The sequence below is a fragment of the Cygnus atratus genome, chromosome 3, assembly GCF_013377495.2.
Source record: "Cygnus atratus isolate AKBS03 ecotype Queensland, Australia chromosome 3, CAtr_DNAZoo_HiC_assembly, whole genome shotgun sequence".
NCBI lineage: Eukaryota > Metazoa > Chordata > Aves > Anseriformes > Anatidae > Cygnus > Cygnus atratus.
In genome coordinates this window covers 24,340,006-24,357,787 of record NC_066364.1, presented here as the reverse complement: position 1 = coordinate 24,357,787, position 17,782 = coordinate 24,340,006, and positions in this window count along the sequence as shown.

The window sequence follows — 17,782 nt, the reverse complement described above, 5'->3', positions numbered from 1 at the left end:
GAACATAAAATTAGGACACATGGAAGAGATACACATATTGCACAGAAAATTAATAAAGGAAATAGAGCACTCAGACATCACAGAATCATCGAATGGTTGAGATTGGAAAGGACCTCTGTAGGCATCTGGTCCAAACCCCTGCTCAAGCAGGGATACCCAGAGCACATTGCCCAGGCCATGTCCAGGCAGCTTCTGAAGATCTCCAAGGAGGAGATTTGCAGCCTCTCTGGGCAGCCTGTGCCAGTGCTCCATTACCCACACAGTAAAGAAGTGCTTTCCGATGTGCAGACGAAACCTCCTGAGTCCCAGTTTGTGCCCATTGCCAGTTTTCATGTCACTAGGCATCATGGAAAAGAACCTGTCTCTGTCCTCTTTGCAGGAACCTTCTCTTCCCAAGATTATTAAATCCCAAAATGAACTTCTCCAGTGGAGGTAGACATAATAGACATACTCTCTCAGGAGAACAAACACTTAAGCTATATACAGTCCTCTAATGTCAGGTAGGGAGACGCAAATAAATGAAACAAGTCATCAAAGTGGCTATATGTAGTGTAATGATAGGGAACAGACAGTTAATTCTTCGCTAGATTGCCTTTCTGCCTTCCTTTTTTTTTTTTTCCTTTTTCCTCAGTCTAATCTAGTAAATTAATTCTTTAAATTTAAAGTCGATAGCAATAAATACATATACAAAATCGTTATATGGTATAGATATATACGGTAACTTTGAACATGTGAGGGGAGTGTGAATTATTGCTATAGAGACAGTGGGGTACAGTTCACCGGTCACGAAGAGAAATCATTAACTCCTCACAGTATCAGTTTGTTGAGAGAGCTGTGTTCACAGCGGTGCCAGACAGTGGTACTGAGTGTTCACAGCCCGCACCGATATCAACTTAATAAACTGTGAGTATCCAGTGCCTACGTTACCCTGAACATAGGACTATTGCAATTTTTGAAAACAGAATTTTTTATTTATTTTTTTTTAATTTCTGCTTTATTTTAAGACCATCAGTTACCAGATTTCTCCAGGGGAACTCATTTAAGTTAATTCTGGTCTCTGTCAAAACTTGATTGTTCTGATGCTTCAGTTTGTGTGGAATATATAGAAAAAAACACTGTAGTGTAATCACATATTTGTTCACTAGGTAGCTAAGAAAACGAAACCGGTATACACTAAACCTGTGAGCTGTGCCCACTCATCCCAGGGCTGAAATGAACAACCAGTATAAACATCACAACTAATCATCCACTGAAATGATCAGACCATACAAATGCTGTTTTAAAATTTGAAGTAACAAGCTGGTCCGTTATATTATTTTCACACCATGAATATTTTCCACTTGTATTTGTCTTCTTTCTCTTTCTAATGGCCTGGGTATGGAGATGGTTCCCTCATCATGCCAAACTGTTGCTTCTTGTCCGTGACATCCTCGCATTCTCAAGGTGCAGTACCCCAGCATAGGCACTGGCAGTGCAAATGGCCCTGGCCATCCTTCCTTACCATGTGTGTGCTTTGCCCAGAGAGCTAGACAGATTTAAGAGTAGCTGATGGCTGCTGCCATCTTACTGGTTTGAATGGAATAGTCAAAATGTAAACACAGAAATAACTCCTTTCCAGTTCTCCAGTGACTTTCCTCTCAGAAGAAAATGCTGTAATTTGTGCATTTTGAACTAAGAAAAAAAATCATTTGTAACATATTTCTTTTCACAATAACAGTGCTTTTTTTTCCTCACTATGGCTTCTCATTAACAATATCCTCTTCAGTTTTGTTAACTCCTCCATCTATTTTTTTCCTTTTTTTTTTTTTTCATGACAGTTTTCTGTTTCTTTTGGCATATTCAATATTTTGAGGTTAGCCTTCTTTGTGATGTTAGAGTTTATGTATATTGATCCAGACTCTTAACAATTTCATCTTACTTGTGAATTACATCCTCGTCGTCCACTAATGCTACATTCATCTGATTTTTTTTTCCATTAGCCTGATTATTTTGGTGCCTTTAATGCTTTTACTTCTGCAAATGGATTTCTTGATTTTTCTCTCCTTTCACATAGCAGGCTGCCTTGTTCTTTTTCATTTGGTTTGTTGTTGTTCCCCAAGCTGTTCATATGCCAATGTTAATTTATTTCAGTTTCAAATGGTTTTCATTTTAAAGTAAAAGAGTGGAATTCTCTTAAAGCAAAATATCTGCCTTAAGAGAAGAAATTCAGGGAAATTCACCTAGCTAGAATTGCCATTAGAATAAATTGTTTCTTTCATTTTCTTTCTATATATTTTGCTGAAAAAAGAAGTGTACTAATCTTAGCAAAGAATAAAGTGTTAATCAGACTCTGCTTTGTTTCTGCTAAGTTAAACAGTTACATGTGGTCCAAGGTATTAGGCCAATGATCTAAGTGGCAACTTCATACAACATTAAGCATATTAATTAAGCAGATTCCTATGACCATTTATTTTTCAAAGACATCTCCGAGCATGCTTTGCTTTGCCTATTTTAACTTAGTATCTGTATGGCACTACACGGCAGCAACATATGCTGAGGGATGGCTTAATGAGGGAAGAGAGGTATGGGGGATGTCCTTTCCATGCAATGAAGCTGCAGCTGTACAAATCTCTTCATTCATTTAGATTGGATCTCTTTCCATCACTTGGATTATTTTCAAATAGTTCTATTTTTAAGGACAACATCTTGTTTTGGAGTTATACTTGAATTGTGTCACTGTTCCACAGTGAACTGTTATGTTCAAGTGTGTGTTACAAAGAAGATAGCAAGTAAATGAGATGGTGTCCTTCAAAATAAATGAATCTCTAATTATTAGATGTGTCTGAGCACTCCACTGCTGGTGGCATGTGAGGAAGGACTGCAGTTTGGCTTTCCAGAAGCGAATGGACAAGCCCAACTCTCCCAACTCTCCTTCCTTTCTCCCTGTCTTCCCTTTTCATCGGGCAGAAGGTACTTTGCGTCAGCACAGGATGAGGAAGCTATGGCCAGAAACAGATGCTCCTAACTTTTCAGTACGGTCTTGACTAAACTTCCATCTGTACTTTGAGGAAATCCTTTTAATCTACTGATAAATTTCACAAACTCCCAGGCTGATTTAGTCCATCTTTTTTTTTTTTTGCATTGACTTAGTAGAGATGATAGTTCCCACCTCTGTGCTGATTCTTTTGTGGATACTGAAAGAGATGTTCAGCTGTCAGCGTGATGACAGAAGACCACATCCATGAAAAAAAGATACATTTTCCCAGTTCCCCATGTAGGCTAGACTATATTCGTTTTTCAAACAGTTATCAGCTTGGTTAAAAATTTATATCTTTATACCACTGTGGGTTTTGAGAGTTTTAACTCTACTGTTATTGGAGCAGTATTTCATTCTTAGTGTTCCACTGTGGTACCAGTCTTTTAAAAGTTTACCTGTTAACTTGTCTCCTAGTCAAGGAAAACTGTTAGTCAGCCACACTTTCATCTTTTTCATATCACATTAAATCCCATTTACCAACCCTGGTAACAAGAGAATTATACTAGATTCACACAGATGGAATTATCCTCATTATCCCTGTGAAGCTTTTGCATTTTAAGGGAGAACTGAAAACTACAGTATAAAATGTATATTATCATTGAACATGAATTAAAGATACCATTTAAAAACTAAAAAATTAGGTGGATTCCCAATAGTGATAAGTATGATTTCCATTGGTGTACAGGGAAGGTTTCCCACAGTAGAGATAAATAACACTTTTGAATGAACAGCAAAAATAGAAAAATAAAAATAAATGAGGCATGAGACACCAAGATAAATATTTCTTTCTATCTGCCTAATATTAAAACTTTATGCTGGGCAATAATACACTTATGAAAAGGTTAGCAAAGCACTTGAAGAAGAGGGAAAGCCAATGTGAACTATTAATAATTAGAATATTTTCTCTGAGCACCTTAAAGAAAGAAGAGAAGAATATTAAAGTATACAGAATTTAAACCAATGTGTGCCATTTTTATTTATTGTAACACCAGAGTTTTCAAAGACTCAATGCCATTCCTGAAAGACACTGCTGTGTCATCTGGAGGAAGAGACTATCTGAGGTACTGAGATGACACAAAAAAAATTATCTTGACATGCAAAAAAGGCATGATCTAAGTTCCTTTACCAAGACAGAAGAGAAAGCCTTATTTCCTTTATTCTTTCTGGATTCCTACTGTAGGAGAAATTAAGCACATAAAAGTGATATTTAAAGAGATGGAAGTGTCATTTCATTTGGAAAAACAAAATTCTAATTCACTGGACTAACTAGCTAAATGACATTGTTTTGATAAGGCTTTCTCTTTCAAAAGAAACTATGCAGGACGAATCTGCATTCTGCCTTGCTTTTATGCTTTGTATTCTTGCCTCTTGAATGCACCTTGAATGGTTCATCAGATTACTTGACCTGTGCTTCTGTTCTCTCCCAAAGTGGAACAGAGTGCCACAGCCTTTTTTTCACCCATAAGGCAGGGAAGGATGTAACGTGCTTATGGGGGAGCACAAGTTTCAGGAGAAAAGAGTCTAGAGGACATGTGGGACTGGCTACAAAGGCAGCTGCATTTTAAATTGCTCTCCAGTACTTTCTCTTAAAAAAGAATCAGTTCATCTTTAGGAACATGGTAGAAGTTATCTTATTGATAGCCTCAATAGGTCATTAAGACAAATACAGAGAAAAGGCAGCATTCAGAAATAGAGCAAGCAGAGATAATGCAATAACCTAAGCTCCAAAGAAAAGACAAATTTATATGCAATATGGTATGCCCAAATGTGTAAACATTTCAATATTGTGAATAAAAATGAGAAAATGAAAGCAAAGTTCTTTTATGTTATCACGTGGAGGCGAAAAACGTAAGAAACTGTTTCCTGAAATAATGAGAAACCACTGATGAAGGTATTAGATAACAACTGATCCCAGACAGCATGAGACTGCAGAGATGGAAGATTTTACTTGAAACCAAGAAGTAGAAGACAGAGTAGATATATTACAGATCTGAGACCTATGACATCCACAGATAACTCTCTAAAAAACAAACAAAAAAAACCCCTATTTTATAGTTTTCTCATGTGGGACAAGAGATCCCAGGTGATGGAAGGCATTCTTGAGAGAAACACGGACTGCTTTGCCAGAGCAGAACGAATGAACTGTCCAGCAAGAGCAACAAATAAAATTTATGACATATAGCTTAAGTGAAAGAAACCAAGGGAACAGAACAGAGAATTCACCACATCCAATTTTAGCCACCTAAAAAGTAGTCATAGTCTAAACTGGTCATCTGTAATTAATGAAGTAAACAGGTTCCCCTATTGGATGAATCATTTTAACCTAAATCAAACAAGCAATACTTAGAGCTTTCTGAAAAACCTATCTCTTCCCACTGACAACAAGTTTTAAAATTTTACTTTACCAGGCCAGTTACTTTTGAATTATTAATATTAGATGAAATAAAGGATTTGTCTCATTGCAATTTTTGCATTGGGAAACCATATGGAAAGAAGGGGCAGAACAATGAACCTTTTTTTTTTTAACAAAACTACTTTCTGTGCTAAAGTGACCTCTAAAATGAAAGAAAAGGAAAAAATAAAAAACAAAATACAAGCAGTGATTCAGCAGACAGAGATCTCCATTGAAGAAGATATCTGCAATTTGACTCTAGCAAATGTAGACATCCGTTACACAGAAACTGCAGAAGGAGGTAACCAGCCATTCAGCCACCATATTTGCATTGATGCTATTAGATTAACGGCCAATTCAATTCCACCTGTTATACAGAGTCATCTGGAATGTAATCCCAGCATCACTGATAAACTGCAATATTAGATCAATGACCAATTTGATTCCAGATGGACTGTCGAGCCAGCCACAATGTAATCCTAGCAACACTGATAAGCAGAGAAATATGACAGAGTTATGATGATGTACACTAAAACCATCTGAGACTAGTGGGAAAATGCAGTCTGTCAATAAAACACCATAAAACAAGAGACAATGCTATTTGGAGGCTGGACAAGCTGACAGACAAAAGCACCACTTGCTGTAGACAAGCAAAGCAATACAAACCACAAGACGGGTCAGAATACAAAATGAAACCATTCTCAAATGCTGATAGACCTGGTTCCTTCCAGAACTCTGAAGAGAATGGGGTATGTAAAGATTTAAAATTGACCTCATCTTCGTCTCCCTGGGTACTACATATGTGTGAGGAATGTGAAGTTTATTTATCACACTGCAAATCCACTTTTTTATTGTGTTAAAATCACTTCTGGCATACTGAATTAAATGAACCGCCCTCCTGGCAACAGTTGCTACATTATCAAGAGGCCATTGGTTGGTTATGCTACTGGACATAATTAGTACTACACAGATCCTCCAAAGTACACTGGATCAAACACTGAAGAGATTGCCAGCCATCACAGTTGTACCTGATACTGCTGTTGTTTTAAAGGATAGAGACATCAAGAAAAAAAAAAATAACGTCCAGAACCATGGTATTATGCTGAAGCAAAGTATAAATAGACTTTGGAAGCCTGATGTTAGGTTGAGCTTGGAGAAGCTGAAGTTGATCAGAACTGATCCCTTGTTTATGCATGTTTGCCCTTTGGTAACTATCATCACATACAGACAAACAAACCAAAGCAATTCAAAACATACAGGCAAAAACATATGAATAGATCCTTGCATGTTTGGTACACAGCTATTGGGAGTCTCAAAATCCTTAAAATATGGTAATAACATAATACAGCATGACACTGGCAGTAAGCTAAGTTGAACAACTAAATAGAGCCCCAGCTCTGAAGAAAAGATCGGTTAGGCAGAGAGCAGCCAGAGCTCCAGTGTGGTGAGTCTTCAGAAAGAAGCATAGCTGCAAAATATAAATTGTCAAGCAGTTCTAACAGTTCTCAAGATTTGCAAAGATGGCAGGCTCAAATTGCTGAAGAAAAACTGACAGTAGCTTTGTCATGGACCACCCAACAATGCTCTGTAAAGGGCTGTTTTCTGTTTCCCAGAAAACTTAGAGATTTACCAGTTTATTTCTTTTCCCACCCTCCTACCCCCATTATAACCATCAATGCATCTGAACTTCTAGGGTTCATTCCATATGCTCCTTGTGTTTTCTTGGCTTGATACAACATTTGACTTCACTCATTCTAGCCACACCATGGTACCTGATTATTGCATTTTGTTGGAGCAAACTATGGGGAAGACACTTAGGCAAGGACTATGACTGGGGATTTGGGCTGAAATGGCAAAGGCTACAGAAATGAAAAACTTGGAAGAGATGTCAGTAGCACTTCAGTAACAATTTCAATTTAAAGAAACTCTGATTAGCTTTTAAAAGAATTGATGTAGGAACAACACCTGAAAAGTCTACACACAATCAAGAAGATATAAAATGAATCAGACAGAGAGAAGGAGAAAACTTTGTTTTCTTTTACTTTCCTGGAGCATTTCTTGTAAAGAAAGAGACTGTTCAGCTCAGAGAAGAGAAGGATCAGGGTGTATATTATAATATAAACACTTGTAGGGAGTGTGCAAAGAGGACAGAGCCAGGCTCTTTTCTATGGTGCCCAGTGACAAGACAAGAGGCAATGAATACAAACTAGGACACAGGAGTGTACTGGGTTGGCATGGAGTTAACTTTCCCTGCAGCAGCCCATGCAGTGCTGTGCTCTGCTCCTGTAGCTAGAACAGCACTGGTATCAAACCAGTGTTTTGTCTACTGCTGAGCAATACTGGCACAGCATCAGGACTCCCTCCAACCCCCACAAAGAGCCAGCAGGCTGGGAGTGGGTAAGAGGTGGGGAGGGGACACCACCAGGGCAGCTGACCTAAACCAACCAAAGGGATATTCCATACCATATGGTGTCACACTCAGCAATAAAAGGTGGGAAAAGGGAAAAAGAGGGGAGGGGTGGGCTCTCATTATGAAAACATCTGTCCTCCTGAACAACAGCTATGTGTATTGAGGCCCTGCTGGTCAAGCATTGCTTCTTGGTGGGAAGTAGAGAGTAATTTCTTTCCTCTCTCTTTGTGCTTCCATATTGCCGTTGCTTGTGTTGTCCATTCCCCCCCCCACACACTTTTCCTTTTCCCTTTAGTTAAATTATTTATTTTCCCCTTAATAATAATGTTACCTTAATAATTAATTTTCCTTTAATTAAATTATCCTTATCTCAACCTGTGAATTGTTTTTTTTTTCTTTTCTTCTTCCCCTTCTCTTCTAAGGAGGGGGAGTGAGACAGCGGTTGTGGTGGTGTTCAACTCCCTAGCAAGCTAAAACCACCACAAGGAGGTGCCACCTGAACATCAGGAAGCACGTCTTTACTGTGCAGGTGATGGAGCACGGGCACAAGTTGTCCTGAGAGGCTGTGAAGTCTCCTCCTTGGAGATCTTCAAAAGCTGCCTGCGCATGGACCTGAGCACCCTGCTCTGGGTGGCCCTGCTTGGGCAGGGGATTGGACCAGATGGGCTCCAGAGGTCCTTTCCCACCTCAGCTGTGCTGTGATTCTCTGTGATTCTTGTCAGGCTGCTTGGATGGGCACAGGTAATACTCCTAGAAGAGAGGTTAAATAATAGCATACAGTTGTCCTTGATCCTTCCTTTGGTCCGTGTCTAAAGCTGGATAAAATCTTTTACTTGATTAATCACAAATTCATGCAAAAACTAAAAATATTCTTCAATCAACATTGTCCTGACAGAGCTCTAGAGAAGGACTTAGCATGACATTTTCTCCATGGTTTCCTTCATGTCTTTTGAACCATTGCTCCAATTTCAGGCATTCCTGAACTGAGATCAGTACTCTAAGGATACATTAATTGAGTGTCACATCACATTTGGTGAATTCCTCTACACACACATACAAACGCACATATAAATGTACAGTTTTTAGAAGCAGAACACTATGCAATCTGTAATTGCTCTTTATTTCTCCACTTTATTTTTTACTCTGGAGATTCCATAATTATTTACCCTTCCAAAGTAAATGTGGTTGAGAAATATTTTAAAGGTGATTATTTACCCATATGTTAAGTGTTGAAGAATAAAAGTACTCTCAGACTAAATGAAATAATTGAGATGAAGAAATTTAAATCAACAGTAATTGTGTAATTAAAGACACTACAGTAAAAGCTTTAAAACATCACAACTATTTATTTTCATCTCAATTATTATTTTGAACCAAATCAGATATTATTTGCATGCCAAAACCACAAAAGTATCACTTTATCTTAAATAAGTCTATTGTTATCGCTTTCTTTCTGTCCCTCCCAATTACAATTATAGCTCCAATCAATATGATGACACAAATAGTCTGCAGGATGTACTCCTGTGGTTATCAGTAGCAAAAATATTGTCTCCAGAGGAATTTAAATCTATTTAGAAAAGGAAAAAGATCTAAATAAAATATCCTGAATGTAGTTACACAGATTACCCCTCCACATACCTGGCCAAACACTTCTTGTATTCTATTATGTATAACTGTTATGTGACTTGAACATTTTTCTGCCTGTAAGTTATGTCCTCTAAATAAGAGGAATAGAATTACTGAAAGTGCAGCAATGCCAAGATCTTCCCTATGCCCCACCTCACTGCTAACATACAATTTGGAAGACCATTCTGAAAAAAAAAAAAAAAAAAAAAGACAAATTCTCCTTTCATTTACAGCAGTTTAAACTTGGAATTGTACTGAAATCAGCCCAATTCACATTGATTTAACTGAGAGTATAGATTTGCCCTAAGATGCATATTTCATTCCCTTATGTGATCAGAAAAGGGACATCAAATAACTGTCTTTAAAATCCATAGTCTACAATACATTTAACAAAATATTGATATAAGGGTGGGAGAAATAAAAGCTAAATTTTAATCATAATTTAAGTATCTAGTCGACCTTAATCAAACTCACTCAAAACTATGACTCATTTTCCTCAAAAATGAAAGAAGTCCATAATTTCACAGAAATGCTTTTGATGGTAGTTAAAGAATTCCCTACAGGAGCATGCATAAATGATGCCATCCTGTTAAGTACCTGATAAGGCAACCATCAATAGTCTCAACACTTTGAGGTAGCCACTAGGCAGTGAAAAGTGAGCAATACATCCCATTTATATCTTTTCCTACTCTGTCCCTGTTTCACAGCCGCAAAATAATGTCACCTGAAGCTGTCAATAGAAACTAAGGTTGCCTAGTGGTGTTGTAAGTTAGGCTAATTTTTCATGCATTTAAATCTACAGACAAAATTATTGACTGGAATCACATAAGAGAAAGGTACAGCAGCTTACAATACTGTAGACTGAAGAGCAATTTTTTTTCAGTCACTGGACCCCGAGACAGATGAAGAATGAAATGAAAGAATAGAAAATATATTATTCCATCTAACCGGTCTACCTCTTGGTCTGTTCTATGTGGTCAAATATCATTGTCTTTACAAGTAGTCTCTCTGTACCTCACAGGTGTCCTCAGATAGAAAAACCGTGGTCCTCAATGTTGACTGTCCCATTTGCACTGGTGTTTTGTTGTTGGTTTTGCTGTTGTTTTGTTTGTTTGTTTGTTTTCTGTTTATCTTTCTGGAATTGGGTCATGTAACACTTATTTCAAAAAGTTCAGTCATCTTAGTTTGATGACCTTCTTGAAGGTCCACCTCTCTGCCATAAACAGCAGAATCAAGACCTCATGTGTCTTGAGCAAAATAACATCTATTAGAACTGCTCAAAATACTTTTATTATTATTATTATTATTATTATTATTCTTTAAACAGTAGTCTTACATACTTTTAGCTTTTGCTTTTACTAACTTTGATTTCTGCCTAGATTCCTCAATGAAAAGGATGATTCACAGTTTAGGTAAATTAAAAAGGAAGTATAAGAGAGTAGCATAAAGCCACAGGATAACATGGTGCTTCTTTCTTTGCCACAATCACACATCATTAGATAAAAAGATCTACAGCCAAATGAATCTTACAGCTTCTTCTTATATTTTCTGATCACAGAATTCTAGTCCTCATCTGTCTTATGTCTATGCCAACATTCATGAAAACTGGCAGGCTTTGCGACTTACTGTAAAGGTCAAGAAATTACCGGTATGGGACATGAATGAGCTGACCATTCCAAAGAAAAAAGGGAAATTTTAAATTGCATTCCTTACGTTTTGCAAAGAGAGGGAACAAGTTTTCATTATAATGACAGGAATGTGGCTGAAGCTGACAGTATAGGACAGAAAAATCTTTCCTTTTAAGTTAAAATCAACATAGTAGTTTTCACATGAAAACCAACAGGCAGATAGAAAGTTCTCTGAACATTGGCAAATAAACTGAATAATTGATTTTTCAGGTCAGTGGTTGAACAAACAAAATTAAAAATTGTGGGGGTCAACCTGTTCTTTTCCCTCCTTTAGTTTTTGCTACAGAAATAAAGCCCTTTTTTTTCTTTGTTGTTCCTTTGATGTGAACAGAACTTTTCATCAGATTCCAAATGAACCATGAAGGATTTTTGTGTCCTTTACCCTCTCATTAGAATTAGATGTTGATATCTTAATTTCAACACACTAGTTTCACAGTCAAAGTTAATGTTCCAACTTTCACAGGATTTTTTTTTCCTCTTTGTTTTTTCCCCAACAAAAGTGTTTTCTGAATTCAGCATAAGTTTATGACCAATTTTGGCTAAAACCACACCACAAGTTTCCATTGATAATTTATTTGTTAAAAACCTTTCTCCTCTACTTTTTCTCACAACATTCTTTTGTGGATAACCAGCAAGCTTCTGCAGGTGCAAGTGTACTTTGCTTACATATAAATATTTGTTGATGGGGAAATGTATCCTCAAATCTTCTGCAATTATCTAATCCCAGCATTTTGTGGGCATTGATTTGGTAGAAAAGCCTGTCCCCAAGGGTTATCATTACAGTCTACTTTTTGGGCAAAGATTGTAAAACCTTCCTAAATACCTTTTTAATGTAGACGGTCAAGAACAGGCAAGTATCCAGCTCTGCCATAAAACTGTGTATGAAGGTGGCGAGTAATGAGCAAGCATCAGAACAGATTTAGACTAGAAACAACCTTGCCATACTTTCTGTTTCACTTCAGTTTTAAGAAAGTTTAAGAGACATGGAGGTGATGTGCTGTCCTCTCTCCTATCAGAGGGTTTCACCTATTAGACAGTGGTTATGTACAAGGGATTGCCTGACTTGAGATTCCCTCTGAATTGTTTTTGTTCCATTAACAGTCATTGTATGTTACGTTCTATAATAACCAATAATCAGGAACAGAATTTAGTGACAAAGCTTTCACTCACTCCAGTTGGAGATCTACATTTCTCTCTGGTACTGGTGAACAATAACAACAACAAAAATCCCATTATATTCTTGATTCTAAATAAAATCTTCTATTATTCCAATTAAGTTTCTTATATTTTTAATGTATTACATCAACAGCACACAAAGCACTGTCACTTCACAATTAGTTTTCTAAGATAAACTTTTGCATGGCAGAATAAATATTGTTGCTTGGCAATAATTTTTTGTTAAAGCACTATTACCACTTAATAAAGTAGAAAATGCTGTCATAAAAATCAATTAATTTTAAAATACATTCCTAAAATAAATACCAAATATTTTCAAAAAAAAAATGAAATGGAAGGAAGGAAGGAGGGAAGGAAGGAAGGAAGGAAGGAAGGAAGGAAGGAAGGAAGGAAGGAAGGAAGGAAGGAAGGAAGGAAAAAAGAGCTTATGGGGTTTTACAAGGGTTTTCCTCTTCCTACAGAACATACTGCTTTTCTACTTCCCCACAGAAGAGTCTTACTTAGGTTTTGAAATATCCAAAACGAAAGAGTATCTGGGAAGAATTTAACACTCTGAAACAAGAATATCATCACATCACTTTATAAATCCATGTCTCCCCTATATTTTGAACAGTGTGCAATTCTAGTCTGTGTGAGAAAATCTGCAACAGAGATTTAAATGTTCAGAGGACCAGCATCAAGGATCAAAAGTGTCTTATATTTGCCAGAACTTCCTAATTTTGTTCTGTTAACATATAAATTCAAATGAAAGCTAAACATTGCTACTAAGAAAACAAAAGTTTGTGTTTATGTTTATGTTTACAAAATTGGAAGCAAAGGGTGGGTTCTAATACCCAAAGTCTCATTTATCATAGAGAAATGTTCAGTATATTCTACAGGACTGCCTAATCTGAAAACAATAAATGCACAAAGCATCTTCCTTCACAACCCTAAAATTCTCTAAACAAAATTATAGTTATGCCCACATTTTCAGAAGTGCCTTTTCTGGGAAAACAAACTTGTGTCCCAATCACTGTTTGTTTCCAATGCTTTTTAGGATGAATTCATTGACTTATAATATAAAATAAATATATAGAAATCTCATGGAATTTCCTAGAAAGATAAACGTCATATTGTTATATCCCCCTTTTGTAAGACAGTCTTGCATTTATGGCATTCACCAAGGATTCAAGGCCATCTTCAATCCAAACATTTTTATAAACTACCTTCTTGGTCACCAGTGAATCAAATTTCAAAAGGATGGATGGAAAGTCTCTTCCTCTGAGTACAGAAGAGCACATGGTCAGATAGTTATGGTATTGTCCTTATATGCTGACACCCTGATACCTAAATGTAATGGGAAGGCCCTGAGGTATGCTACATCCTCAGCTACTTTGAACTGTAATGTGAAAACCTTCTTCCACACAAAATTTTAACCAGATAGTATAATGGAAGAAGATTTATTTGGTAAGGAAGGTTAGAAGTGTAGTAGTGAAACAGTTTGTCCTCATAATATGAAATAAACATATTGTGCCTGAGCTGAAAGCTCCCCTGTGACCATCCATACCAGGAAGATGGAACAATCATGTGAGGAGCAGGGCCTCTCCAGGGTGGGCACAAATACAGATCCCATGAGATAAACATTTAGATGAAGGAAAGTGTGAACTAAAGAAGAAATGATTCAACCTTAACATCTTGTCTAACACCCACCCTGTGCTTTCTCATTCATACCTGAATTTGAAAGCTAGACCTTCTGAGGAATCCCATTCTAAATGTAGGTGCTACGTTATACACGTCAGAAGAAACCTGAGAGCAATATACGAGGGTATAATAAAGGCAAGTGCAGTGTCAGCACTGAAACTACCTAGGATGGCTTAAAGGTTCATAGATGTTGCCCCTTAAAATGTTCCAAGCTTTGAAGTTATTTCGGAAAATGATCAGCAATCAGGAAATATTTTCAAAATGTAGCACAAATTGGAATGATGCTTTACTCAAGAAGGGGAAGAGTTGAAAACATCAAGCAACACTGATCAATTTCTGTAAGAAACATAGAGGGCAAGTATACTTTTCAAGTCTGTCCCAAAGGTTCTCAGCATTTATCTCTGCAGATAAATACTTAGATAACTCTGCACAAAAAGCATGAGTGCCTGGAATCTAAGGATTTCTTGGAACAGATGAATGTGAGAGAGAAATTAATTCAAGGAAAAAGAAGCAGACAGAAGCAATTTAGCTGCATCTTGGCTTGACCTGCCAGATGCATGTGTTTCCATCTCTCTTGCATTAATGAAGATTACGCTAAACAAATATCACATTCCTGAAAAGATTCAGTCACGTGCTGAAAAGTATTTCAGCTTCCTGTGTTCATTTTAAAGGGCGAGAGAGATACTGAAAAGACTTGGAATGTAGGATTTAAAGGAAAAATAAAAAAACAAGCAAACCAAAAAAACTCAGTTTGAGGACTTTTATAAATCTCAAACAAATATGAAATAAATAACAAGCGGAGAGTGGGAGTAATAGTTCCACAAAGGAAACACAAAGATGAACAAGCAATAAAAGAAAAAGAAAAATCCTTAATAGAAAACATGTATGTGCAAGAATTTGGAAGCAAGCATAAAGGAAACATGCTTTATGTAGTACATACATATGAAAAAAACAAAACAACAACAACAAAAAAACACCTTTATAAAGGTCAATTATTAGTATAGATCTATTTCTTGCAATGAGAAAGCTTTTCTTGAGTTCCATGGAGAGAAGAATTAGGCCATAGGTTTGCAAGGGATTCAGTTTTATCTAGTAGTACTAAGGAAGAAACTGGTGTTTTCCAAATAATTTAGATAAAATTCTCTTGGGTATTACCTAGCTGAATGTCTCATATGGTCAAGCAGGTGTTAATGACAATGATAACAGTGCCAAGTACAGATCAACTCAGGACCTAGAGTAGAACAAATACCTGCTTATATTAGAAACGTGGAGGAAGTTGTTGGAAGCATTATTGTTTTCCTAGTTGACATATGTTTTCCAGCAGAGTCCATTCCAAAAATGCTTGAAGTAATTGGCACCAGAGGGAAAAGAGAAGGGAGGTCAGATTAAGGCTACCCAAATCAGGAGGAAGAAAAAAATCATCACATTGTTAAAGAAAGCAGCGGTATAGCCACTTATGAGCAAAGGGAATGGTTGCTGTTGCCAGAAAAACAGGCAAGATGGGATGAAGTGCTTACTCCTTTGACAAGATCATTGAAGAAGACTGGTAGTTTTGGCATTTGTTTTTTCCTAGTTCAGCAGAACTGTTTTAGGAGCACTGAAGCAACATTTGAGCAACAATATATAGCATGGAATAGCAAACAAGGAACCCTGATAAGACCACATTTAGCCACCTTAAACGCAGCTTTTTCTTCTTTACCAAAGGTGGGGGGGAGTCAATACACTGTTATCTAGGAACGTGCAGTAGGAGATTCAGCACATGACAACATATCAGCAGAGGGAAGTGAGGAGATGAAGTATTTTTAAGACCACATATGCTCTGAAAAACAGGAATATGTGGATAAGAAAATGAAATACTGCACACTTGTTCACGTGTGGTTGGCACTCATGATAACCTTCAGCTATTCTAGTCCTGAGACTTTGGACAGGGATTATAGTCACCTAAAATGAATGATAAATGTTCTGTGAATGTATTTAGTTGTCATTAAGAATAAATGAACTACCCAGGATGTTGGAAAAGGTTTAACCCATGGAAAGTACAACCTTTTCTCTCTGGCAGAGGGCAAGAGATTATTTTTAAGCTGATGAATATTTAGATGTGAGTCACACATGAATGAATTGATTTTTGCCTATAAAACTTCTAAGTAATCTACCCACAAGACAAGAGTAAAGAAACATGCTAAAAGATGAAGTCATTAATTGTGCAAACAAGTGTACAAGTGCTGACTGAATGATTTGGTGTCATTAAACATACATAAAGCTGAACTTCAAGTTCCATGAGAAAGGTGTTTCAAATCACAAGATACTCAAAACTTCGGAGGTAAAGCTCTGGAAACCCAGATCTCAGTAAAAACTGAGAGAGAGAGAGAAGCCAGAGACCACTGACAAGGTAAAAATGAAAACTTCAGGGGATTGAAGAGGATTGCTGAGAAGATTACTAACAAATGTTCTTCTGTTTGTTACTACACACTCACATACGTCTGTGCTTCTGGTTTTGTGTATGACCCTGACCCAATGCTCACAGAAGTCAATATCAAAAATCTCAGTCTCCAATGGGACTTGGAAGATGATCTTTAGGTAGATAATGAGCACTTCCAATGATCACATATTAAGTATTTGTAACTTTGTCCTAGAAAAACTTAGACTGATTTTTGACATTTAGATGAAAGTGTGATTTGATATGCTGTAATGTTTCAGAGCTCTATCCAGGTTTCTGTTTTTTGCTCTCCCCTTGTAATGGGAAGAGCTTAGAGAAGACAACATCTGCTTTGCTTACTAGGGCAAAAGCGAAAAAGCCTGCAGTTGTTTGTGGGTGGATAAGCTAGGATGTAACTTAATTTTGCTCCATGGGCTGATAACCTAAGCTGGTTCTGAATGAGCCAGCCTGTGACCTGGAGTGGTATATCCTCATGTCTGTGCTGCTGCCATGGATTTGCCATTTCAGCTGGTGTTAGCCCAGGACACTCTGTGCTCCACAGCCAGCAGCATCCCTGACATTCCTTGTTTCTTTCCACTGTATTTTCATTGTGTACTCTTATCAATTAATTCCATATGGTTTAAGCCTCTTGTGGTTTTACTCTATCTAGGCTAGATCCATCTTTTCCACAACCACTATTCTATAAAAAGCTTATTCTTTGGGATGGTTTAGGCCCCTCTTCCTGCAGAAGTGTTAATTTGTCATGAGGCTGTAAAAAAATATGAATTTCAAAGAACAACAAAAAAACTAATAACCTCCCCCCCTCCAAGTTTATTACAATAAATCATGGATGTCCCTTGGTGGACAAGTATATGACAGAGAGGCAAAGGATCCAAGTACTACGGTCTGCATTTGGGTTTGTAAGAAGGGAACTAGTCAAACTGTATGAATGAGAGAGACTGGCAGGCAGTTCCACAGACAAAATGGATTGGTAGTATTTCTAAATACAGTTGAGAGTGGTCCTGAATGTCTTGATTCAGCATCCTTCTCACATGTTATCTTACACAAGAGCTCCCAGAGCAAATAACATTTGATAACTTTTTTTTTTTTCAAATTTCTAGTCCACTAGTGTCTGAGTAAAATCTTAATGATGTGACAACAATAATGTAGAAAAAGTCAAAAAAGAGACCAGACCTGAAAGAAAGAAACACCAATAAAATTTTACATTAAGATTTCATTGTTGTTAATATAGTAGTATATGTTTTACGTCACTATTCATGGTATATACATAAGTTGTTAGCAGCACCAAAAAAAAAAAAAAAGGCAAAGTGTAAGAAAAGAGAAAGATTCAATTTTTAGCTACGCAGCTCTGAAATGT